Source organism: Erpetoichthys calabaricus, chromosome 4, assembly GCF_900747795.2.
Source record: "Erpetoichthys calabaricus chromosome 4, fErpCal1.3, whole genome shotgun sequence".
NCBI lineage: Eukaryota > Metazoa > Chordata > Cladistia > Polypteriformes > Polypteridae > Erpetoichthys > Erpetoichthys calabaricus.
Window position 1 is genome coordinate 174,627,183 of NC_041397.2, and position 27,891 is coordinate 174,655,073.

Below are 27,891 nucleotides of genomic sequence, written 5' to 3' on the forward strand. Positions count from 1 at the left end.
ATTTCTTCTTAAAGAAGAACTAATCTGTTTCTGTAAGAAAGACTATACAGTATATAGTTTTTATGTGGTAGATCTAAGTTACTAACTTCTGCAGGTCAAATGGTGAAAGGCACCTCTATTCTACAACGGTTAATTTAAAAGGAACAGAATCAGTAAACCTCTATAAACTGAATAATTACAATAAGCACAAGGACGGTCACCAATCTGTAAGACTACCAAGTGCCTCATAAATCAGCAGTCCATTTACAGTATGTCCTGTTTGAGGGTTGTGGCTTTATATTTTTATCCACAAAGATTATATGTAGGTGCATCCTAAGCAGTAGTGAAACACTGTGTGTTCAAAAGTTAAGTGAACTGAAAAAGGAATTAGAGGTTGCAAATGTGAATTTTAATAGCGATCAATGTCAAACCACAATGTGTGTATAGAAAGAAGCTTACAGAGATTGTGAGGTACATTGAGAGCAAAACAGTACAATACATTTTATCTCAGTTTTTTGTTTTACTAGAAATACGAAGCCAACATAGCATTTTTCTATCTATCTATCTATCTATCTATCTATCTATCTATCTATCTATCTATCTATCTATCTATCTATCTATCTATCTATCTATCTATCTATCTATCTATCTATCTATCTATCTATCTATCTAATTGAAAACATTCCCCTGCACCTGCTTTGAAACATCACATTTAAATCCTAAGGACTATCCAAAATGTAACAGCAAGAAACTTCTCTCCTTTGGAATCGAGTGGTCTTTAATGACTGCTTTTCTAGTTTTATACCCTGACCTATATGATATAACTAAATCAAAATGACTTTCAGGTATTTTTAAATATGATAAATGCTTGTGATCACTGTAAATCATGAAAGGGTGTTCACCCCCTTCCAGCTAGTAATGACAAACCTCCAATGAGAGCTTAATAGCCAAAGGTTGTCAGCCCCATACAGTGTAATTTTGTTCTGCTGAGTTTAACTTTTTAGGACCTAGGCATATGGGTATAATCTATTAGCACTAGGAAGTGCTAGAAGAGAAAAACCTTCATAGTGACAATAGAAAGGTTCACTTCCATCTCAAGCAGTAAAGAAACATCTGGATATCTAAGGAGGAAGGTTGTGATAAATAATGGCCATAGAGTATCAAAGGACTGCTAAACGTGAGTCCAGAATGAATTTTGGGGATTTTTTCATACAAGACAACTGGAACAAGAAAATACACTTCTTATTGTAGTGTTGGTAATAGTTGGCAAAATCTACAAAGCACTGCACTTCCCAAACTCTCTTTGGAGCTTTCCAGCATACAATAGCTGACTTAAACCAGACTGAGAAAACTCATAAACCAGAAAAAGGACAGAAGTTTTCTGAAACTGTAATTTGAAGTCTAGCATGAACATCTCTCATATGATCAACATGTTACTTTAAATTGAATAGAAAAACAAAATATTATTGTAAACAAAAAAAGGAAATCCCCACTATATTTAAAAAAAAACATTATTTACAAAACCTATCAAAATGAAAGGCGGGTTAGCCAACCAATAGGGCATAAACCAATCCTCTTAATGGTGGTGGTATTGAATGCTGTTTCCTGTTAGTCTCTTTTCTTAATGCAAATAAGATTACAGGAACTCTGAAAATCGCGTTTGATGAATACTGTGCATTTGGAAAGTTCATTTAACAAGAAAGAAATCAGGAGATGGGCATACTGAACCATCTTTTTTTGAAGGAAACAAAGCTCCAACTAGAGCACTGGTTAGTCTCATGAAACCATCCAGAAGGCTTTCTTCGATATAGTCTTCCATAGCTTTAGATCTGGTTAAAGCAAAATTCTTCCCTTTGAGTAACTGGGCACCAGGTAAAAGATTAGTACACAGTTAAACTAGGAGTTTCAAAGATTTTTGTTTACTGAAAACAGCATTAATATCTTCATATTATACAGGTAATTTTGACAGAGAAGAGTATTGAACATGTATAGATAATATTTTTTACACAATTTTTATTTATTTTCCAGTTATATGAATCCCTAAGTGGCGGTCAATTGGGGTGGATGTTGTTTAGTCATATGAATCCTAAAATAAACTTTAATTCAGAATTATTATTAGGTCTTCACTGCACACCGTTGTATATTTCTCATTAACCAGAGTTTGCAGAGAAAGTTGTGGACTCATCTGTTCAATGTCTGTGGTATCAAAATTCATCTTGGGACCTAGGATTTTGAGGTTCAAAAGTATGAACTACCAGTGAATGAAAACTGGCAATCCACAAGGATAAAATTTGCATACTGGACCAGGAGATGTAACAGAAAGAAGAGTGCAAGTCAAAAAATAAGCAAGCGTCTGAGCCAGAAAATTAGAAACACCAAGATCATCCATCCATCCATCCATCCATTTTCCAACCCGCTGAATCCAAACACAGGGTCACGGGGGTCTGCTGGAACCAATCCCAGCCAACACAGGGCACAAGGCAGGGAACCAATCCTGGGCAGGGTGCCAACCCACCGCAGACACCAAGAACACCAAGAAGAAAATGGAACTTAATGCTAATAGTCAAAAAAAGAACAACAAATGTTTTCAATAGCTAAATGCATCAGAAATTTCTTGCATTTCATACAGAGGCATAAAAAATCAACATTCATATAATACACATGACTTGCACTGTGTTACTTGTGACATCATAATGATGACACTGTCTAAAATAGCGGCGTGCAGCACTCTTTAATCTTAGCCTATTCACACAAACTCAGCACATGCGTTTATTTTTGCTGTTAGGGACCTTCTGATTATTGCTTGTGTTTTGAACTTTTATCTTTCTGTCTTAAACCATTTTGATGATTTCATGGGTTTGACTCATTGCCAGATTCCTCATGACTGTTTTGGTTTTTGGCACATTGGCTTCTTCTCTCCTGATGAATTAACACTGTGTCCACTGACACCCTATTTTAGCATCTTAGCTTTAACAATAAAAAAGCCAAATGGTCTGAACGGTGTATGTATACACTCCCCGAATATAAATATTATCATATTGTGTGATGAATAGGAAAATGGCCAAAAATACTTACTGCAGTCTATTTAGGAGCTTCTTTTTACCTGTCAACAAAAGCATCACAGTCAACAGTACAAGTACTCAGTATGTGATCTCAAGGAGTGAACACTTTTAAATACACCTGAAGTACATAAAATCTGTCCTGCTCACTTCACATAGCACAGACTCTCCCATCTATGTAGCAACTTAAAATCCGATTCTTGTAAAAGGTTTAAGCAGGTAAATCATTCAGACATTTAAACATTTCATTTTTGATTTGTCAACCCCCTTTTCACTTTGGATGAAAGAATGATAACAATAGTGAGGGGGGCTCATATATATTTATATTTGCCTCATTTTAATTAGTATTGCTTTGACTTGAGAAGATGCATGACATCAGAACAATCATTTACCTGGATCAAAAAACAAGGACTCACAACCTACAATAATAAAAATATACAAATAAAACATCTAAGTGATATGTCATGTAGAGCATGTGCTGAATACATAGACAGAAAAATGTAATAAACATGTCAAAAGAAGATGAGCTATAGACTTTAATTAGCATTAATAAGCTGGTGCTCTTGATGTGACTTTAAACCAACAATGTTAGGGCACTCAGGGCAAATGGAGATTACTATCTATAACAACACTGTGTGTAATAAACAGATACCTGTACAGGATTTTATAATTTTGCTTAACATTGCGTATGTGGCTAGAATGGTATCAAATATACAAGTCATTTACAAACATGTAATTTTTAGCTTGCACTTCATAAAATGCTACATAAGAATCTTTGAGATGTCCGCTTTTCCTTCTGTTTTCTTAACCTGAAAACAATCATCTCTGGGTGACCTTCAAGTGAAATACCGGTACTCATTTCTTGCCAAGCATCTGTTAATGTAATATGCTTCAACAAAATTGCATAAGGAAACACTACCTCTTTATAAATCAAAAGAAAAATAACAGATGTTGAGTTAATTAGACAAAAAAGTCATAAAGGAAATCCAAATGTGGATTATTGTGAGATTTAATGATGGAATCATTGCAAATTGAGCTTTACGTCCAAAATCAATAAGCCAGGCTTTGGACATGATCAAAGGTTATTTAAGAAAAAGAAAATAGTAGGATAGATATTTTAAGCAAACATTAAACATTTTAATTGTAGCATTGCTTTATTTCATTAACAGAATATTTTGTTCTTGTCAAAGCCTTTTGTGTTAGGAGAATATATTGAATGCTGCTTGTCATTTCATTGTGACTGACACTGACAGTTTGGTGGTGACCCAGAGCCTGCTGACAGCTGCTTCTCATATTGTGTCATATGTCAGTAAAAGACTCAGACGTAAAGCTCATTTGGTTTCCTGTAACACTTTAATAAAATATCTTAGACATTAAAGCTCTGCAATTTAAGAACTGCTGATGGCCTTTGCTCCAAGTAGCTATATTTTTGGTGTCGTTTGTTATCTTTGATGGAGCTACTGAATTGTAAAACCACTGAACCATAACTGTAACTTTGCCTGCCCAGAGAGCATGCATGACGTGAATTCTTGTTTCTGTTTCCCACATTTTTTCTTTGCGTAAATATGCTAAAATCTATTGAAATAATCCATGCATCCATTTTCTGAATATATTGTCTTAAGAAGCCTTATTCTATCCTAGCTATAACGGTCCATTGTTTCTACAGTTTTTATATGAATTCTAAAATAAAATAATCATTGATTCCACTGTGTACCCAATATATCACCTCAATATCTACTTGTGTAAATCTTGTAAGACTTAATTAAGGCTTAAACAAGTGAAAAATCAAGGTGCAAAACATGAGACATAACATTACAAAGTATTAAATAAGAAAATACATTACAGTGTTCAGTGAAAAATGAAAACAGGCTTCCTTTACTTATCATTTAGTCTGAAATTAACTTAGAATAGTTAATATGCTATTAATTGCATGTTTTTTTAAATGCTTTTGGGTTTGTTAATTGCATAAAATATACATACAATGTATTTAGCATAGTTCCTATTTGAGTATTGTCCACATGTGATTGATCCTATAAGAAAGAGCTGTACAAGGGGAGGGACTATGGGGTATGGAGAAGAATATCAATGTCTGCTCTTTGAGAAACATGAGGCTGGCATGACTCTTTAGGTTTGTGTTTTGGATAAGTGAAAGAACATCACTTGATGTATCATAAGAAACAGTGACTCCCCTTAGACCACTGGGATTACCAAGACACATGACTTCTGACTGTAGACACACAACTAGATACATGGGCAGGGGCAAAGCAGAAAAGATGAAAACTTGCAAAGCACTTACAGGATTCTTATAATTACCTCACAGATAAAGGGATTCGCTTGTATTCACTAGCATTCATTTACTGAGGTACGGAGGATCTCTACCCTTATTTAAGAGTCCTTAAAATTTCTACCCCAAAACCCTACACACAAAGTGCAGAAAATGAAGCACCAGTCAAACAAACGTTTTAACATTTAGTTTTTATTTTTATCCTTTGTTTTCAAATTTGTCATGTTTATGCATTACGTTAAATATGATGATTTTATTGTTGCCATGACAGAAGAGGCTACTTCACTAATGCCATGACCTGCATACATACAGTATGAAGGGACAAAAAACATGGTTTAGGTGGCCATCTTATTTACGGCCAAGCTTTGTGCTCTTTTTGACTGAGTATTATTTCAAAAGTAAGTCCATTTGTTTAGCTTGTGAAATCTTCTTTTGCTGACAATTGCTCATTGATGATTATCGAGTTTTGGTTTAACTGATTTATTTTCCACTTATTTTGGTTGCTGATATCTAGACCCTTATGTATGAACCCCTATTTTATCCTGCCTGCTCTTCCTAATTTTCCATAATAAAACCCTCTGGTGTGCAGTAAACACAATGATCTTCTCAGTCTTGTTTAAGGAAAAATCTAATTGTTCATGACAATACCAATTTCTAAATAAACAGCCTTACTCTTAATTAAATAAATATAATATAAAATTAAAATGATTTATGAGGATTAATATGTGGTACCTGTACTGTGCGCTAGATATAAGGCATGTTGTGTTCATTTATCATACATATTTCTTTCACAAAATAGGAAAATGTTTGTACAATATGGTATAGTTCGCTATGTATTTATTTTCATTCAATTTTAAACATACATGGCACCAGCATATGGATTTACAGTAGGTTTAAAGTGAGTAGCATTTGCATGCTCTTCCATCTTATGCGTTTTCTAAACATATTATGAGCTTCACCTTTAGTAACAAACCATACATAAAACACATTAGAATTAGATTAATGTTGTTTTAATTTGTTCAGATAGATTATTATATATTTCGTGTTATTTTGTTTTTTTTTAACATTCTCCATATTTTTAATGGATAACACCATTCTGAGCCATCATGGTAATCCTTGATGGCTAATGTGGTGTTGTTATGGTAAAGTCAGAATATCATCCCATGATCAGATATCTTTTTCTTTTATGTGAATTCTTTTTGTTGTTTTTTTTAAATATAATTATCTAGATTTGTCTTATGTACTTAGTCCCCTTTATTTTGAGCCCAAGGTGGTGGGGCACCATGATACAGTACCTGCGGCACCACCCCAGACCTTTAAAAGCCTGCAACCATTGCAACTCAGCACTTTTTTTGTGTTTTTGTTTTTTATTTCGCCTTATACAATTTCTTGTATTAGGAATTTGTTAGTTTTCGCATACCCCTTGGGGTCAGAGCGCAGGGTCAGCTTTTGTACAGCACCCCTGGAGCAATTACAGGTTAAGGGTCTTGCTCAAGGGCCCAGCAGAGTAGGATCTCACTTCAGCATTAATAAGACTTCTGTTGTCTTTTGTGAATTTTTCTTGTACAACAATTCCATTTTCAGAAAAGTTTGGACTGTATTCAATGCTTCCTCCTGACATCCAAAACTAAATGTTTGTCAGTCAGTCATTATCCAACCTGTTACATCCTAACACAGGGTCACAGGAGTCTGCTGGAGCCAATCCCAGCCAGCACAGGGCGCAAGGCAGGAACAAATCCCAGGCAGGGTGCCAGCCCACCGCAGGGCACGCACACACACACCCACACTAGGGACAATTTAGGATCACCAATGCACCTAACCTTCATGTCTTTGGACTGTGGGAGGAATCTGGAGCACCCAGAAGAAACCCACGCAGAGAACATGCAAACTGATCGCAGGGAGGACCCAGAAATCGAACCCAGGTCTCCTTACTGTGAGGCAGCAGCGCTACCACTGCGCCACCATGCTGCACTAAATGTTTATATTCCTTAAATTCATTTTTGTAATTTCTGTACAAAATACATCTATTTATTTTGTATTTATTTACTTATCTATCTATTGATTGATTTTATTATTTGTCCTATAAGACTGTATCTTTGTTTTTGATATTTCTTCTTCTGGATTCATCTAAATTTTTCTTTGGGATTAATAAAGGAACATTCAGTAAATACCATGTCCTTTACAAGCAAAGATGAGTCAAGACATAGTGGTAAACACATTCCTGTCCCAGCTTTTTTTGGAATGTGCTGCAGGTCATCACATTTAGAATGTGTGTTTATTTAACAAAATATAACCCAGCCACTGGGGTTGCACAAGCCAGTGCAGCCTTGAGTGCTGAACTCAAGTGCAGGTGAATTGAGAAGTGTTCCATCAGGAAGGTCATCCAGCATAAAACCTGTGCTATATCAAACATGAGGATGAGAAAAAGAATGCTCATACTGACTCAGTGGAAGCCTGGGTTAATAACGACCACTACCAATTCTGCTGTCCAGTGGGTGAAAGAAAACAACAGGGGGAAAGCACGTTCAAGGACAATAGGAGAGAAGGAAGAGAAAGAGAGTGGAGTTCAGAATCAGAACTTTGAATGTTGGGAATATGACTGGTAAAGGGAGACAGCTGGCTGATATGACAGAGCGGAGAAAGGTAGATGCACTGTGCGTACAGGAAACCAAGTGGAAAAGGAGTAAGGCCAGAAGCACCAGAGATGTGTGCAAACTGTTCTGCCATAGTGTGGACAGGAAGAGAAATGGGGTAAGGGTAATTCTAAAGGAAGATGTTCGGAGTGTTTTAAGGTGAAGGGAATGTCTGACAGAGTGATGAGCATAAAGTTGAAAGTCAAAGATGTAATGTTAAATGTCATCATCGCACATGCTCCACAAGTGCAATGTGAGATGGAGAAGAAAGAAGATTTCTGGAGTGAGTTAGATGAAATGTTGGAGAATTTACCCAAAGAATCAAGAGTGGTGATCGGAGGGGATCTTAATGGGCACGTTGGCGAAGGGAAGAGTGGTGATGAGGAGGTGATAGGAAGATATGGCTTTAAGGAGAGAAATGTTTAAGGGCAAGTGGTGGTTGACTTTGAAAAAAGGATAGGAACGGTGGTGGTGAAAACATATTTTAAGAAGGAAGAGGAACACGGTGACGTATAAGAGTGGAAAGAAGGTGCACACAGGTGGACAATGTCCTATGTAGGAGATGCAATGTGAAAGAGATTAGAGAGTGTAAGGTGGTTGGAGGGGATAGTGTAGCTAGACAGCATCAATTGCTGATATGTAGGATGAATTTCAAGGTGAAAAAGAGGAAGAGAGTGAGAATGGAACCAAGGATCAGATAGTGGAAGCTGGAAGAGGAAGACTACTGTGTGAAATTCAGAGAGGAAGTAAGTCAGGTGCTTGGTGGTGATGAAGACATTAAAGATGACTTAAACACCACAGCTGAAGTGGTAAGGGAGAGTGCTAGGAAGCTGCTTCGTGTGACATTTGGACAGAGGAAGGAAGACAAAGAGACTTGGTGGAGGAATGAAGAATTACAGGAATGCATAAAGAGGACAAGGTTAGCGAAAAAGAAAGGGATAAAGAGACAGTTGACAAAAGCAGACAGGTGTACAAAGAGATGTTGTGCAAAGTGAAGAGAGAGGTGGTGACGGCTAAGGAAAAGCCATATGTCGATCTATATGTGAACATGAACACAAAGGAAGGTGAAAAGCACTTGTACCAATTGGCCAGACAGAGCGACCAAGCAAGGAAGGACATGCTGCAGGTCAGAGTGTTAATAGGTGCAGATGGAAATTTGCTGACAAGCAAGGAGAGTGTATTGAAAAGGTGGAAGGAGTACTTTGAAGGGCTTATGAATATATAAAATGAGAGAGAATGTAGGTTGAATGAAGTAGAGATAGCAAATTACAAAGTACTGGGGATCAGCAAGGCTGAAGTGAGGGAAGCTATAAAGAGGATAAAAAGTGGAAAAGCAGTTGGCCTGGACAATATACCAGTGGAAGCATGGAGATGTTTAGGTGATATGGCAATAGAGTTTCTAACTAGGCTTTTTAATAAAATCTTGAAGGTTGAGTAGATGCCTGAGGAGTGATGAAGAAGTAAGTATTTTAGTATCAACTTTCAAGAATAAGGGAGATGTGCACAGGTGCAGTAACTACTGGAGTATAAAGCTGATTAGCCACACCATGAAGATATGGGAAAGAGTGATGGATGCTAGGCTGTGAGGAGAAGTGGCAATCTGTGAGCAGCAATATGGTTTCATACCAGGAAAGAGTACTATAGATGCAATGTTTGCTTTGAAAGTGTTGATGGAGAAGTACAGAAAAGGTCAGAAGGAATTACATTGCTTGTTTGTGGACTTGAAGAAAGCATATGACAGGGTGCCAAGAGAGGAGTAATGGTACTATATGAGGAAGTTGGGAGTAGCAGAAAAGTATGTGAGGGTGGTGCAGGATATGTATAAGAACAGTGTGACTGCGGTGAGGAGTGCGGTAGAAATGACAGACTGATTCAAGTTGAGAGTGGGATTACATCAAGGATCGGATCTGAGCTCTTTAATGGTTGCAGTGGTGATGAACAGGTTGACAGATGTGGTCAGATAGGAGTCTCCATAGACTATGATGATCGTGGATGACACTATGATCTGTAGTGAGAGTAGACAGCAGGTTGAGGCAAATCTGGAGAGGTGGAGCTATGAACAGGAGAGAAGGGGAATGAGACTCAGTAGGAGTAAGACAGAGTACATGTTCATAACTGAAAGGGAAGGTGCTAGAAGTGTGCGAATGCAAGAAGCAGAGGCGGTGAAGGTAGACAAATTTATATACTTATGTTCAACACTGTAAAGCAGTGGAGAGTGTGGCCGAGAGGTGAAAAAGACACTGCAGACAGGGTGGACTGGGTGAAGAAGAGTGGCAGGAGTGATTTGTGACAGAACAGTAACTGAAAGAGTGAAAGGGAAGGTCTATAAAATGTTAGTGAGAAAAGCTATATTGTATGGTTTGGAGATGGTGGCACTGATGAAAAGGCAATAGGTGGAGCTGGAACTGGCAAAGATAAAGATGTTGGAGTAATAAGGGTAGACAGGATTAGAAATGAGTATATTAGAAAGATAACTCAGGTATGACAGCTTGGTGACCAAGTGAGAGGGGCTAGATTGAAATGGTTTGGTACATAGGGAAAATAATGTTGAGGATGGAAACTCCAGGCGAAAGGAAAAGAGGAAGGCCAAGAGGAACTTTATGGATGTGGTGAGGGAGGATATGAAGGCAGTGAGTGTGGCAGAAAATTAAGTCAAAGACAGGGATAAATGGAGACAGATGATCCTCTGTGCCAACCCCTAAATGGGAGCAACTGAAAGAAGAAGTTTAGTTAAAAAAATAAGTGAAGTTGATTAGTATAAAGTTTATATATTTTTCTTTTTTCTGTTTTAAATTAAATATGAGTAAAGAACATTTACAAATCACTGCTTTCTGTTTTTATTTGCATTTTATATCCTGTCCTAACTTTTTTGGAAATGGGGTTGAAGTATTAATTGGATTTTTCTGATTTTCAACTCCTTTTTGCTTTTGTTTATCAGATTACTCGCTGAATATGGAGTGATTTTGGTTTGGTTTGGCTTTTTAGTAAAAACTTTTTGAAGTAATTTTTCACTCATATTCTTTTATTGTGAATTCCTCTTTGCAAGTATATTTTTAAATTTGAAGGAATATTGCTCGTGTTATTGTGGGTCAGAGTATTTCAAGGATCTTCTTTGTCATTTCTGAGTTGTTTTTTTGATATTAAAATCCTATACCTTTTGTTTGGCCTGTAGAGGCCAGAGTCTTGCTTCTTGAGTTTGGGGGTGAAATTTATTTTAATTTCTAGTCCCCATTTGAAGCCTGAGGTTAGATTTTTTAGACAAAACCTCAATTTGAGTATTGACAGCCAGACAGTATAAATTGTACTTTATGAAAAGGCTAAACATAGGGAATTGTCCAACAAAAAGCTATGACCCTAGAAGAGACTAATGCACCAAAATAACAAATATTTATGAAAGGCTTCTGACTTTTATCTAGATTTGTGCATGATTTATATTTTGCCCTAGAAAACACTATTATTAATGACGCCAGTATCTTGTCAAATGTTTATGTCAATTACAACATATTTATATTACCCCAAAAAGAAAGACTCAATTAACTTTGTCACTTGTACTATTCATATATCCATTTTGACATGCACGTTCATTGTATGACAAGGACTAGCAAGAAAGTGCATTTAGAAAAAACATAACCTTAACCAACAGGGTCCTTGTAAGGAATATTAAATCCAATTAATTTTTTTTTAAATGTAGAAATAAATATGTTTTGTAAATAATGAAATTAAAATTAAAAAAATCATTAAAACTCTCCTTAAAGTACTAAAGAAAAATATAAGTAAAGCCAATTAATCAAGAGAAAATAAGCATTAAATAAACCAGGCAAGGAACAGATACTATTACACTTGAAAAAAAACCAAGTTATTTTACATGCCCATGTTAATTTTGAACTTGAAAGGGAACTTGATTGAGTAAATACACAAAAAATACTAATTAGGCTTGGGTGAAATTTCAGTATAATTAAATATTGGCTAGTAAAGATGATATTTTTGAGAAATTAAAGTATGCCCAGGCAATTGAAATCTCTTCAGGTATCTAAACAGACTCCATTTCTTCTTGCTCTGTTTTGGATTCTGAATATAAATGTGTAGGATTTTGTTTTAAAATCCAGTTGCTCCTTCCTCTTTGCTACAGACAACTTATCAACAGTGACAAAAACATACTATACTATTTTCAAACTCATTTAAACCAAATCATGATCAGAACATCGGAACCTATCCTGTTAGCACTGCTGGAGCAGAAACTAACCCAGGATGGAATAGCAGCCCATAGTAGGAACCCAATAAACACACACTGCTATTCACAAGGTTCAAATTGGAATCACACTCAGCCTAACACACCATACACAACAACACAATTCTCTGCTGTTTGAAGTTATATTTTAGATTAGATTAGATTAGATTAGATTAGATTAGATTAGATTAGATTAGATTAGATTAGAACTTTATTAATCCCATGAGGAAATTCAAATGCATACAGCAGCAGAAACTTAAAAAATAAGGATGTAGAATCACAGGACAAATAATACATACCAGCTGTTTGTAAAACAATCAATTAAATATACTTGTATTATATAGTGTATTAGGTACACTTCCTTTTGAATAGAAAATCAGTTACAACAGAGGTGGCACAGTGGTTAACACTGCTGATTTGCAGATCCAGAGTCTTGTTTCTAATCATATTTCAAGTACTGACTAAATACACCTTGAATGTTCTAATATAAAAATGTGCAGGATTTTCTCTGGGAACACCAATTCCATAGACATACTGTAAAGTATCGCTTTACTATTTTGTGATAGACATGACTAAGAGAAGAGAAGCATTTTCATTAAAAAATGAATAGAAAATAAAATTATTAGTATTAGTTTAAGCATCATTAGTACCATTAGTACTTTCTGTGGGTGTGTATATTATAGGTACATCAGTTATATATTCAGATATACATCAGCTTATAAGAGTGCAAATTGTACTATTACAACATTTGAATATATTCTAAGTTTTTATAAAGCCTTTTAGCACAAAATCCTTAAATTCTGTCTGTATCACACATTTCCTTTTGCCAGTACGCCAATATGCCAGTCTAAACATTCCTCAGAGATTGGAAACAGCTGTCTTAACTCTGTGTCAGCAAAAAAAAAAAAAAAAAAAAAAAAAAATGTAAAAAATTCTGCACCAGTAACCACCCTCATCCTGCTCTCTCTATAACCCATCAAATTTGCTAAAACATAGAGTAGAAAATGCTTAGAACACATTAACCATTTAGGGTTTACCGAATTTAACAAAATTATTATTGTGAATATAATTTAAATTAAATAATGCCTATTGGCCATATTTAATATATTATTCTCTCTTTCTGTTTCTTTGTCTGTGTAACACCAGCACCCTATATACCACAATTCATGCAACTGACCTATTGACATGTGTCTTGAAGAATGAAAACAAGGCGAGGAAGTCATTAGCAATGCATCTTCCAATATGGTACACTCAACAGTACTGAATTTTATCATAACATTTTGATAGGTGATGATACAAATTAGCTTACCGGCAGACAAGCCATGCCAGGATTGATGTAGGCTCAAACTGTTAACAGGAGGTCATCATAACATTGAAAAAGCCATGAAACGACTATTACTGTCTTTAAACTATAGACAGGAAACAGTCAGTCTTCAGATATATGTTAAGTAAAATTGGGCTTAAGTCTGATAGTTTGAAAAGCATACTAAAGCAACAAAGATACAGAGATTAGTATTCTGACATTGTGAACTTGTGCATTGATAAACTCAGCAGTTTATCAATTAACTCATCATTGAAATGAGAAACAGAACTTCGTTATTATAAAATAATATAAAATTAAAATAGTATAATATCCAAGAGTATATCACCTAATAATCAGTTATAAAATGACACTTCATTTTCTTGGATTCTGCAAGAGTGATTCAGTAACATTTCACAGGGTGTAATTCAGGCAGCTCTTTGCTAGTAAAACATGCTATAAAAAGTTCAGTCACAGTCGATTGCCTTGTAAAGAAAAGAAGCAATAGATGTTACACATAACGTACTCAGACCATCTAATAGAAAATAAAGTAAGAAATAAAACAGATTGATATTCAAAAATACAGTGCCTATAAAAAGTATTCACCCTCTTGTAAGTTTTCACATTTTATTGTTGCACAACTTTGACTCATAATGGATTTAATTTGGCTTTTTCATATTGTAATAGTTGCAGTGAATGCCAATGTCAATAGATGTTTTTGCTCTTTACATGACTTCTTTAGGTGGCTCACTATCCTTAGAAAGTGTTGCACTAGATGGAATCCTGTTTGTTAAATTGCAGGCTTGCGGCTTTTATAGGCACTCCTGCCACAGGCTGTGAAGCTGCTTATTTGCATAATGAAATAACAGTTTGTACTATGGATGGCTCATACCTGGCTAGTACAACTTATCAGCACCATCCACTTGTCAGACTTTCTGCCCATTGCTTCTCTGTAATGCCTCTGTGATCTGTCTCGTCCTTTACCTGCACAGTTTTGCCCCTGGCCTTTCTTCACACTTGCTCACCTGGGGTCAGATGCGACTCGATCTGCTACACTTTTTGCTCACTTCTTGAGTTGCAAACTCTGCCAGTATCCATGCTCCTAAGCAAATGGATTTTTGCAGACTTAGAAAAATTGGTGGAGCTGCAGAGGTAGCACTATCTTAGCTGCCTTACTCCCTATACTGATGCTGCAAATCCTGGATCCTGGATCTCAGCCTTGAGACTCTCCAGCAACTTCTTCGAATAGCCAAGCAAGTCCATTGCAGGCTCAGGATCACCTGGGGCCTCATGTATAAATGGTGCATATGCACAAAAATGTTGTGTACGCCCGTTTCCACGCTCACATTGCGATGTATAAAATCTAAACTTGGTGTATAGCCATGCACATTCTAACGCCAGTTCAAACCATTGCGTACGCAAGTTTTCAACTTGGTTTTGCAAACTGACGGCACCCAGCGTCAAAGCAGTGCTACTCTTCCTGTGTGGTTTCCCTTTATTTTTAGATTTGCATCCCTGACGCGGCTTTATCAAATACATTGAAATTAATCACATATAAATTTTTTAGTTTTAGGCATCTGATTGTAATCAACCTGTAACCATATAATGGTGCACAGAATGGCTAAACTATTCCAAATACCATAGCTGCTTTAGTGTTGTTACTCTCAATGCACCACTTAGTGTAATTTAACCCACTAAATCTGAGTGTGGAATCACAGTTGTACAGCAGCTGATCAGAAAGGTCTACGGCAGCTTGTGTCAAGAGCAGAGAGAATTATCCGGATACAGCTTCTAGCACACGCTGCCTCAGCCATGTCTATTTGAATTTCACCCATTTGGCAAACACTTAAGAGCGTTTCCTGTAGGGACCTTGCGGTTCAGAAACAGTTTCATCCCAAGAACAATAAACACACTTAATCAGTTCATCAAGTGCTCCAGGTAGAACTGTTTGTACTTATAAGTACAATTACCACACTGTAAACTTGTATTACAGTTGTAATATTGCACGATCTGAGCCACTTATGCTTTCATATTGTATATTTTTCATTGTTTTATATCGTATTATTATTATTAATATTATTATTACCGTTGTTGTTTTTTTATCATTTTATAGGAAAATACATTTATGGATGATTTGCATATTGAATCTCATTGTACCAGTCAATAACAAGAAAGGAATTCAATTCAATTCAACAGAAGAGAACGCATATTTGTAGATGATGACGATTGGCTTCTTAGTTGATTTAGATTTCCAAATGATATCTTGGAGCTCTTGATACCTTTTTTACGATGAAATGCAGTAAAGTATACTGTATTTTTTACATTATCTCTCTATTATAAAAAAAAAATCCTGGGAGGGAAAGACTAGGGAGACGAGACGTGATCTTCATGGAAGACACTTTAAAGACCCGCGAAACAAAAGAGATTGGCCACGGAGTGTCTCATGGGGACTTTAAACATGAGGCTTGGTGTCAAGAGATTGACCCAGGACCGTCTTGCGGGGACGTAGAATATGGGATTCTGTCCTCCCTGGCCATCGGACCTTACTCTTATTCTAGGTTAATTAATGTGTCTTATTTTAATTTCTTACTTTGTCTTTTATTTTTCTTTTCTTCATTATGTAAAGCACTTTGAGCTACATTTTTTGTATGAAAATGTGCTATATAAATAAATGTTGTTGTTGTTGTTATAAGATACATTCTACTTACAACCAATATCAAATAAAGACCACGGGCAGCAAAACACTCAGTTGTGTAATCCAGGGCTCTCAGTACATATAAAGCGTATAAGGACAATATGTTATAGATGAAACGTCAATGAATAATCGAAGAAGAAAGAACGGCACGGAGAAAAGAGACCCAAAAGCGTTGGAGAGAAAAAAAATGCAAAAAAGAAACAGAATAATCTATGTGCAAATTCAGAAAATAAGGAAAGTAATAATCAGCCCGGAACAAGTGGAATTGAAAAAAAAGCAGGTCCAATTGGGCTCAGAAATAAAAGACACAGAGTAAAAGACAAAGTAGAACATCATAAAGACGTTCAAAAATGTTGGCGCGATACACATGCAGAACAGGTTAGAGATTATGAAAGCAAAAGCAAAGATCACATTAGAGCAAACAAAGAGAAATTATTACTTGGAGAAATAACGGAAAGGCGAATAGAGATCGAATATATGGAAATAGGTGATATGTCAGAAGTATGTAAATATTGTAAGGCTTTAAAGTTTAAGTCAGAGACTTGTAGATCGTCTAATTCGTGTTGCCATCAGGGAAAAGTAGTGTTTATACACAATCAGGAGGCGTATCCAAGAGAATTAAAAGATTTGATGTTTGGGGAAAGTGAAATCCACAAACACTACAAGCAAAATAACCGAGTCTACAATAATCTTTTCACATTCGCATCATTCAATGCTCAAACGTAGATTTACACAAGAATGGACCATATGCTATGAGAATCTGTGGTCCAGCAACAATTAAAGCAACGACAAGTTTAATTTCGAAGAAATCACAATTCAGTCAGGTGTATATTTATGATCACGGAGAAGCGATGCAACATAGAATTGAAACAGTTAAACGATTGGACATATTAAAAATTATACAGCCAATACATACTAGATACAAATCCAGACGTCCAAAAGTATCGCACTTTACACGAAATGTATGTGCAAAACACGTACAAAGAAGTTTTCTTGGATTTCTATATGAATCAGAAAGACAATGCACGCATATACTGTATAATAAAGCAACATGTGACAAATTATCAGTGATAATAGTTATGAAAGACGGAGATATCAAAAACAGAGTAGATATTCGTGTTTATCCAAAAGCAAAACATGAATCAACATTTCTGTGTAATAATTCACCACATTCCGATCCATTACTCTTCCTTTGCTTTTCCCAGATGGAGAAACAGGATGGTGATACAATATGAAACACACGAATTCAGAATAACGAATAACACCAACACAATATTTCGGGGTAAAATTAGCAATATGTTCCAATGTATTTAATCCACTTTTGTCATCTCAACATCTAACGCAACATTACATTATTAATGTGTATGTAAAAGTCAAAGCTAATCATCTCTTCTTTATTACATCGAATCAAGCAAAAATGAACTACATCGGCTCAGGATATTCTGACTTCGTAATTAGATTGTTTTATAAGAAAGTCTTAATTTTATTGAAAGAACTCGAAACGATGTTCAGTCATACATTTACACAATCGAATTTCAAAAATGGGGTTTACCGCACATGCATTTATTGGTTACTTTGCAAAAAAAATTATTAACTGCTGATGATGCAGAGATTGTTTTGTCTGTGCTGAAATTCCAAACAGAGAAACCTATCCTGAATTATGGTACAAAGTCATTAAACACGTCTCACAGATCTCATTTAAAAGATTCAGCATGTTGGGACTCAAAAGAAAGAAAGTGTTTAAAAAAATTTCCAAAAGCTTTCGTTCAAACAACAGATATGACTAAGGCTGGCTTTCCAGATTATCGCCAAAGAGATAATCGTCATGAACAACACAATTATTGTGGAAAGAAAAATGGAAAAATTGTGATGATCGATAATTCAATGATTGTACCATATACCCCGTATTTGCTAAAAAGATTCGATTGTCATAATAATGCCGAATATTAAAAGTGTGAATCCGGAAAACCAAACACGGGTGTTGGCGAGCAAAACGAGCAGGGGGCAAAGCCCCCTAGTACAGATACATTTTTAACTTCATTTAAATAATGTATACTGTTAATAATTAAATGTGTGGACATGGTGGACAGCGGAAGCAATGAGCTGGCGCCCTGTACAGGAATTGTTCCTGCCTCGCGCTTTATGCTTGCTTTGACTGGCGCGACCCTGGATGGATAGATGGATGGAATAATTAAACATGAACTACGAAGATATTTCAAAGTTCCTTAAAAGTTGTGAAGAATCAGCGTTCTAAGCTTACAGAATTACAGATCAGGAGGGGGGAGGGAGAGTGTGAACGTGACTGAGAGAATAAAACTGAAAAAAAAGCAAACTTTTACAAGTACCGTAAATTTACACCCGATCTGATGCTGTTCGTTTTCAAATAATATTGCATTAGTGCGATGATGTTTTCTGATTGGTACTATTCAGGTCATAAAATGATTTCTGCAAAATGTCACATATATTTGTCTCTTTCTTTTTTCCCCAGTGGTGTGTTGACATCATGGACCAGAAGGTGTGAGCTTATTCAATGCAAGCAGGAACACGCAAGTGGCCGATTACTGTGTTCTACAACATGCTTGACCTGGCGGCGATGAATGCACATGTACTGTACAAGGCATACACAGGGTCCTCTGAGAAAAGAAGAGTGTTCTTGGCTCACTTTGCAGAGGAGCTTCGACATCGCTTCTTACAAGAAAGGGCGATGGAAAAAGAAAAGAGGATGCAACATCAACAAGCTTCTGTACTAAGACCGCCGCATCACCCAGGAAAGCAAGCTCAGTATCAGGTGCCCCTTCAATGTAATAGGAACCACAGCATAGAGAGAGGTGTGTACATTGCAGCAGGTACACATGTCGTAAATGTAGGAAGGACGGTCCTTGGGTGTGTGGGAACTGTTAACATTTAAATTTGATGATTGCATATAGGGCGCAACTGACCTCGCTGTACTATTCTTTCCTCTGCATGTCCTAGAGTACAAAAGAAACAACACCATACACCAAAATGTGGAGATTGGGCAAGATTGGGAAAAAAAAAAAAACGTGGTCCCTGATTACAATCACATGAAGGTATGCGAATGAATATGAATAATATGAATAATGTTGCATCAGTGCCACAATGTTTTCTGAAATTTACTACACAGCTCATAAAATGAATTATTCCAAATATATCTACCTATGTCTCTGTTTTTTTCAGCGCGGCTTTGACATCATGGACTATAAGGTGCAACTAATTCAGCGTGAGTAGAAACATTGAATAAAACTGAATAAAAAAAAAAATTAAAGTGACAAGGAGATACCAAGAGGGACAGCACAGTGGCGCAGTGGGTAGCACTGCTGCCTCGCAGTTAGGAGACCTGGGTTCGCTTCCCAGGTCCTACCTGCATGGAGTTTGCATGTTCTCCCTGTGTCTGTGTGGGTTTCCTCCGGGTGCTCTGGTTTCCTCCCACAATCCAAAGACATGCAGGTTAGGTGCATTGGTGATTCTAAATTGTCCCTAGTGCGTGCTTGGTGTGTGTGTGTGTGTGTGTGTGTGTGTGCCCTACGCTGGGCAGGCGCCCTGCCCAGGGTTTGTTTCCTGCCTTGCGCCCTGTGTTGGCTGGGATTGGCTCCAGCAGACCCCTGTGACTCTGTTGTTGGGATATAGCGGGTTGGATAATGGATGGATGGATGAGATACCAAGAAGGCAGATTCACCAGTGTTTGTGTGTCAGCTTTTATCCCTCCAGATCAGAGAATTTCCAGTTCCAGTGACTCAAAACACCTCTCACATCCACAGTTATTCCCATTTCAAATAAAAACTAACAGAATTCTATTTGCGACATTGCAGGCTAGCAATGGATCATGAAGGGCAGGGAGATCCAAAATCCTTCTGTGATTTCTTGTTGGGACTTTCTTATATCCACTGAATCCAAAACAGACAGCACTTTTGCATGGGTTAGGATACCATAAGACCAGTTATTGTTTCATATTATGTGTTCCAGAAAAGAAACTTCCTTGAAACCCAGTAACATATCTGAATACAGGGTCTTATATCTTGAGTTGGAGAGTGCTCTCTGGTGGTCATAATATACTAAATATGGAACAGTTGCTAGTTTTTCACTACTTATATTATTGGAAATTACCACCAAAATAATGAAAATTCACACATAATTTATTTCTTTTTAAGCTGTTCTCAGGTAAAAGAAGAAAAAATTATTAAACACTTTAAAATTCTTGAAGGTCCCACAATTCGTTCTTGCCCCTTTTAAGTCAACAATCCATATGATTTATAGGTGCATACTGAGATAAAGTATAAGAAAATTATGAAGAATGAAATTTCAAAACTAAGGAGACTGTGAAGGAACTAATATAATTCTAGTATGTAAATCCTTTAATTGAAAATTAAATTGTTGACTTTCAAATAGTTTAAATTTACTATGCATGTTGACAGCATGTGCTGATATGGCATATTGCCACACCCACCACATGACGAACTACTTCAGGATCCCGGAATAGGGCCTGAGTGTGGCTGTGCAACAGGTGACACCTCATTACCACACTAGTTTAAATGGAGTGGAACAGTGAAAGTTTTTTTTCACAGTGGCTAGACTGGAGTGCCAATCCTGCCACCAACCCCCAAGTTTGCATTACAAGTTGGAGAACCTGCTTGCAGGGCAGAATGCAAGTTAACATCATACCCAGGATGGAGCAATTGCAAGTTAAGGGCCTTGCTCAAAGAGCCCAACAGAGTAGAGTCACTTCTGGTGTTTATGGGATACAAACCAGCAACATTCCAATTGCTGGTGCAGGTCCCTAGCCTCAGAGCCACCACTCCACTCAGACTATGCAGGGTAGGGATCTAATTTGCTTGTGACGTTCCTGGGATGGGATTCAGCCACAGGCAAACCTTTATTGGATTATGAAAGTAGGGAAAATGGATGGAATTGATTTTTTATTTATATTTAGTTACTATCTTAAAATATAAAATGTCTTAAAAATACGGCCACGCGATGGTGAGAACTGACAATCAGCTTTATAAACTGAAAAACATACAGAACAGAAAATGATAAGACCTAAATACAGAACCAGAGCTTTGTCAGTTATAATAAGTTCTCCTGGTTTTCCAACAAATACAAACATGTCTTTTATCTATTGTGGCGGATGGCCAGGGCCCATGCCCGGGACACCCCTTTGTCACTAGATCCGGGGGAGCAGCCATGGGAGCCACGCTACGTCCCTCGGAACCTTTGTTGGCAGCCCCCCTGGGTTGCGTCGGGGCCACTTTCATTAAACACCAGAGCTCATCTTAGTTGGGCTCCGTGGCGTCCGCCAGGGGGAGCAGCATAGAGCTGCATGACATAACAAGCCTGTCTGGACGGGAGCGCAGCCACACACGGAAGTGCAGTCAGCAGTAGGTCAACGAGCACCTGCAGCACTTCTGGGTGGGCTATAAGAGGAGCCTGCAGCCACTATTCAGGGCACTAGAGTCGGGAGGAGGAGGAGGAGGAGGATGAGGATGAGGATGAGGATAAGGATGAGGATGAAGATGAAGCTGCCCTGGGAGGAGTGGAAGACAAAGAGTGTGATTTGGGGTGATTTTTCTTTGTGTGTGTTTTGAGGACTGTGTTGTACCTGTGGTGTTCACGGGGAAGACGTGCTCCAAAGGTGAAGAAAAAATAAATCTTTTGTTTATTTTACCCGTGCCTCCATTGTCAGTCTGTGTCGGGTCGGCACCAACCAAGCGCCAATATCACACTATTTAATAAGGGCAAAAAGTCACATTCATAAATGGCATTTTGAATAACAAGTTAGTACCTACAAATAAATGAAGTGCAATTCATTATTAGAGAGAATGTTAAGTATAATAGGCTACCACTGAGGACAGCAGCATTTGAATAATAGAAGGGGATCAAATAATAGAAGAAGGACTCTAATAAGGCAGGATGTATTGAAATACAAGAGTGGCAATAAAGGGTACTTCTTTATAATTTCTACCATTACTTTTCTCTTCCAGTTAATTTTTTGTAAACATTTCCTAAGATAGTCTGTGCAGTATAAAGTAATTTATAGTATGTTTCCATAAAAGAAACATTTAAATAGAAGTAGAAACTAGAAAGTAGCAAACAGCTGTGACTAAATGTCATGCAGTTTGAAAAAGCCATGAATATTTAATTATCATTATACAGTAGTACAGCTTACAAGATACAAAATAAGACATATTAAATAAACCAAAATTGTTTTCTTCTTGTCACCAATGCCTCTATAGGTATGATTTGTGTGATACTTTTTTATTAGAGGCTCTATAAAATATGCCATGTAACAATTTCCTTAAATTGGTGTAGAGTTATGGAAAAACTAGCAGTCAGAGAATACATATAAATGCAGTATGTACCATTTCTGTTTCTCCTGTAGTGAGACAATGTGATCAATGTAACTATTAGGTTAGCTTTTGCTTTTTTTTAATTTCTTTTGTTCTGAATACATTTTTCTTATTTTGGGTATAAATTACAGGAAATGTAATGATACGTCATTTTCTATGAAAAACCTACGTTTACAGCCACTGTTTTGTTATATCATTATGTTTTATAATCCCTGAAATGCCATTTTGGTTTTCCCATGGAAGCAGCCATTTGGGTGCCATTTACTTGGACACAGGTCCGAGTTGTTAGGATACACTCCCTGAGAATTTGCTTTACATGCCCTCACTAGCACAATTCTATTTAAGCCAACATCATAACAGAATCTTCATCCATGATTGTGAATACATCTCAAACCCTTTATTTTGCTTGTGCTTTCTAAAGTAAATCTGGTTTAAGAATATCATGCCCTGTTTTCTGACTTTGACTGGTTTACAGATTTGGCTTAGATGCATGTTGGAACTGATTTCCTGATTTTCATCCTTGCATTGTTCTTTGACTATACAGTAACTTTATCTCCTGATCCATCTTTCCCTTTGCTTACCTCTTTAAAAAAGTATTTGTTCCTAAACAACAACATGCAGACAAATATTATAATACTAAATATAGTACATAATAACTAATTATTTAATATATATTTAATAACATTTATAAAATATTTTAATATATAATATTGAAGACAGTGCTGTTGACCAATGAAGGAAGGTGAGGTATGTCTTCAATTCAAAAGCTTTGCCCCCATTTGAATACATTTACATGTATTTCCTTAGCAGATGCTTTAATCCAAAGCAACCTACAAAAAAGGTCAACATTTTCAAGTAAACATCAGTCTAGGGAGTGTTTGGGAAACAGGAGTCACAGGACAATAGTAAAAATTGATTATCATAAGTGAACAAAATACAACCTAGTTACAGTTCCTAGGTTAGAAAACCCATCAACTAATATCAGTCAGGCAGAAATTCACCAGGCAAGACAGTCTTCAAACACTTTTTAAACACATTGCAGTGAACAAAATTTGGGGCCTTTAGACAGAAAACAACCAGCCTAGCAACTCCAGGTAAGAAAAAAACATTTTAAAGTCTTGTTTGTAAATAATAGCAGAGTTGTCAGTGATGTTGTCAGTAATGTACAGTATGTCTGGTTTCAGTATAAATTTTTAGAGTTTGTGGTTAGTGGTTTTTGTCAAATGATGTAGTCTCTTTTTTCTGTTTTAATTTTTAGTTGTACTGATAATGTAGACAATATAATCTGAGTGGGTCTCTTCAGCCTTTTTGAATTTCTTTGGAGTTGTCATACTGTATACATGAGCAGTGTTTACAAGCACTAAAATATGGGTGTGCTTTTAATATTGGTATTATTGCAGAAAATGTGAAAATATAAAAAAATAAAAACTTATGAATCACATCAGCTAACCAATAATCCACACACCCTCTCATATTTGTATCAGAGGAATCTGGTAACTAAACAGGTGTGGTCACAAGGATGGGGGGGGGATATGTTCTTAACATTATAAGCTAGCTTTACCAAAAAATTGACCAATTTTAAAGTATAGGTTTTATCGCTATTCCGTTTTTAATATTATAATCACTCATAATGTGGTAATGTTTCACTTTAGGCATAGCATAGTAACTTCACAAAATATAGAGCTTTAAAACAATATGAGAACCATTTCTGTGCAACTTATATGTAGGGAGATATAGCCACTCAAAGTCATAATTCCCCAAAAACTTTGCTAGCTTGAATCTCTCTTAATAGTGATCCAAGACATGTGCAATTTCAGTTCGATGGGCTGCTCATATGACCAAATCTGTATAAGTTTCATTAAAATCTGTTAAGGTTAAAAAGTGTGATGAATTGACATGGAATTAACTTTCTTTTTCTTTCTGCTGGACTTCTCCCAGGTGAGTGTTGTCCTTCTCCTCTCCTGACTCCAACACTGGGCAAAGTGCAGAGCTCCCTCTTACACCCAACCTGGGAGTGCTTCTAGTGCCAAAGCACTTCCAGGTCAGGCAGAACTATTCTACAATCTGAATATTCTACCAACAGCTTTCACTGGTGGCCCCAATTGAATCCAACAGGGCAGCCCCATGGAACCACAACTCCCATGTTTCTCCTGCAGGCATTTATACAGGAGATCATCATAAGGGATTCTGCCACCCCAAGGATGGAGTGACAACCTGAGCATGGCAGGAAGCCTCCCATTGTCCCTCAATTCCGCTGGCCTCTCAACAGGGAAAGGGACTGCTAACCATCCCGGTCAGAATGCCTCTCCATTTCAGTCATCCATCTATTATTCTGGCCTTCGAGCCAGGACAGGGAATATCACAGATCCCTTTCTGACCATCTGTTATACCGATCTCTCACCAGGTAAAGAAATGGGGTCCATGCCAGCTGGGACATCACTCTACTCATTAGAGAGGATAGAGGATACAGGTAAATTGCAATTATATGTTTACCAGTTTTCTGGGTTTCTGCTAAGGAACAAAATGCAAATGAGGGAAGTAAGTAAATTTGCACAGCATTAATGCTACATGAGCTTTGCTGCACTTGAGAAAGATCAAACATGTTAAAAAATGTAATTATTTCCCGGTAGAATATTAATGTTTCTCCTTCATTACTGATGCACCACCTGTGCTATCCCTTGCCATGTGCTCAGACTCACAGCATTTTTTCTAAAGTAAAAGGTATATTCTGTAATACTAAACTTAAATTGTTAAGCTGTTTTCATTACTATAAAAATGGTCAGGCCTTCACCTTCTTAACCAGTTGATGATGTCAGAAGAAAATAATTCATATATAATAATCATTGAAGTGTATTATTAATATTTTAGCAGTGGCCTTTCTCATTCCCTTCCTGGTTTGAAAAAAAAAATCCCTCCAAGATATTTCAATGATGAATGTGTTAAGTTTATGACATGCTGTCTGGTACTGGTCTGCCATTGTTGTGCTGTCCGTAGGTAGTTTTTTGGGTTGCTAGGAACAGCCTTGTAACAGAAGGGTGAAAATGTCAAACTAGACTCATCCATAGACTACTCAGATATTACTGCACCTTGGATATCCTGGAGGAATAAAAGGTCTGACGTATTTACCCTGCACCCCCCCTTAAGGTACCAATAAAGAACTGGATACCCACTTTTTCATTCCTGCAACCCAACCCAACATCCTGTTGCTTTTCTGGATGTATGTACATATTACGACCGTCGAAAAGGTGCACAACATATTTACATCTACCCTAATGTTATGTAGTGTTTTCTCAAGCCCAGATAACTAGCATTAAAAAATGGCTGAGTTCAGAACCAGAGATCTCTATTTTAAATGCTCAAACAGTACTAGGTATTCACAAAATAGCCACAAACTTGAACAACCTGAAAGTATATGATGCTGACATTTACATTGTTGCAATAATAACATCATGAGTCACACACTCCTCATTGTCCTACTTGTTAGCAACCTCCTGGCAACCCAGTAAACACAAGGCACAAAACAGAGGCTCCCATAACAAAAACAAGATGATGCCATATGAGAACATGATTAATTTTTATCTCCATTAAAAATGTGCCTAATTCAAAAATCTATGTGATGATCAGATTCCTTCATCTTTAAAACACCCCAAAATAAGTTTCAGTTTTTTTTAGAGGCCAAGGAGAATCTGTAAAAAAATCTAAATAAATGCCAGATCGTGATAACATACACTGCAACATATATGTTTTGGCAGAGAAAAATCACTGGAGCCACATGAAAAAAGCTGTGGAAGATCCGAGTGGTGGCAGTGCCACTGGCAGATGGCTGAGGGAGACAATAACGTCCAGTTAACCGTGCATGAGGGAGAGACACTGTGTTTCACTATATATTGTCAGCCAAATAATGCAATAAAAATAATCAAATATAAATGAAAATCTATCATTTGTCATATAGTACAACTATCTAAAACAGTATTAAAAGACATCTCAACATCAACATCAAATTCTCAACACCAAAAGTGGAAAGGTAAGTTTAATAATCATACATTTTCAATTATTGTTTATTGGGAAAAGTACCAGATTATATTGTACATAAGTAGTCAAATTCATGATAAGGAGGACAACTACACCAGAGCAGAATGACGTGCAAATCTGCAACTCTTTAAATTGAGTGACAAAAAATAAACCAGTGGGTTGCTTAACATGGCTGTAGTCTTCATATCTCAATATAGAATTGAATAGTTCCAGTTGCACATATGCGTACTTCATCAAAGGTCTACCTAAAAAGCTACAGGATCAAAAGGTCTGCTCAAGCAACCCATAAACAGGCTACTGGTGCTAGGTACAAAGTAAATTTGAAGTAACCGAAAAACAAATATTTTTCTAGGTAAGTAATTGCATTTTGTGTTCAGAAAATTGGAAAATTTGATTATAGTGGCTAAGCTGAGATTGATATAAACATCTTAAGAAATTCTGAGGTGGTTAACCACTGATTTTATTGCAACAGAGCCATCTCCTGAGGTAGTGTCCTGCCTGCCCTTAATACAAAAACTCCACTGTATGTTATTAACATAAACCTAAGATACTCCATTTGGTTCATGGAGAGTCAAATGAATACAGACTACAGCTCACTGTAGTAATTTGTAACTGTAATTTGAATGGAACTAAACCAATTAAGGACTCAGAAACAATGGAAGGATCATAACAGTTTTGGAAATATTTCTGTACAAATAAAAATGCAATGTAACATTTTCAGTGTCTTGGCTAGTGCACAATCTAAAGTACACCGCAATGAAAGCTGAATCATAGTATAGTATGTAGAGTGTAGTAAAGCGTGCAACTGAAATACATCATTTAAAAATTGATTACAAATTTCAGAGACTGGACAGATTTACTTTTTGCAAACAATGCAGAAAGGTTATTTAAGTATTTGGTTTCACAAAATTGAAGAGACAGCATACTTAAAAATTATTTTAAATAGAGGAACATTAAGTGAGACCAATTTGAAAATTATGTAGTAACAAGGTGCTGTTTGCCCAAAGGTTGTGCAGCTAAAGGAAAACCTATACAACATCCATTTCATGTGTGAAGAGTAAATGCTACATCTATAAATAAAGATTTGGCTGTATTTTTGTCATTATAAATAATGACGCCTTGTATTTAATACTTAATGCCAATCCAAGCCTTTCCACTGCTCCTGCTTACCACCCTTGGAGTGCCATTCCATTTACTCCCAACTGGGCCTCTTCCCAATCAACTTGCTTCCCATCAACAGCAATGGATCATGCTATAGATATGTACTCCTTTTCTTCATGAACCTTCTCTCTTGGTTTTCTCTTCCTTTGTTCTCGCTCACT

The 27,891-nt window shown here is 36.8% G+C and overlaps 1 protein-coding gene and 1 long non-coding RNA gene across 2 annotated transcripts in view; one reads left to right on the forward strand and one right to left on the reverse strand.

Moving 5' to 3' along the window:
* The window catches only part of nalcn (sodium leak channel, non-selective), an 898,297-nt gene that overhangs the window by 260,106 nt on the left and 610,300 nt on the right, over positions 1-27,891 (reverse strand). The window lies entirely within an intron of this gene.
* Positions 7,836-10,756, forward strand: LOC127527418 (uncharacterized). The gene is made up of 3 exons (XR_007934735.1): positions 7,836-8,460; positions 8,495-8,874; positions 8,906-10,756. It is a non-coding gene; the product is annotated as an uncharacterized LOC127527418 (long non-coding RNA).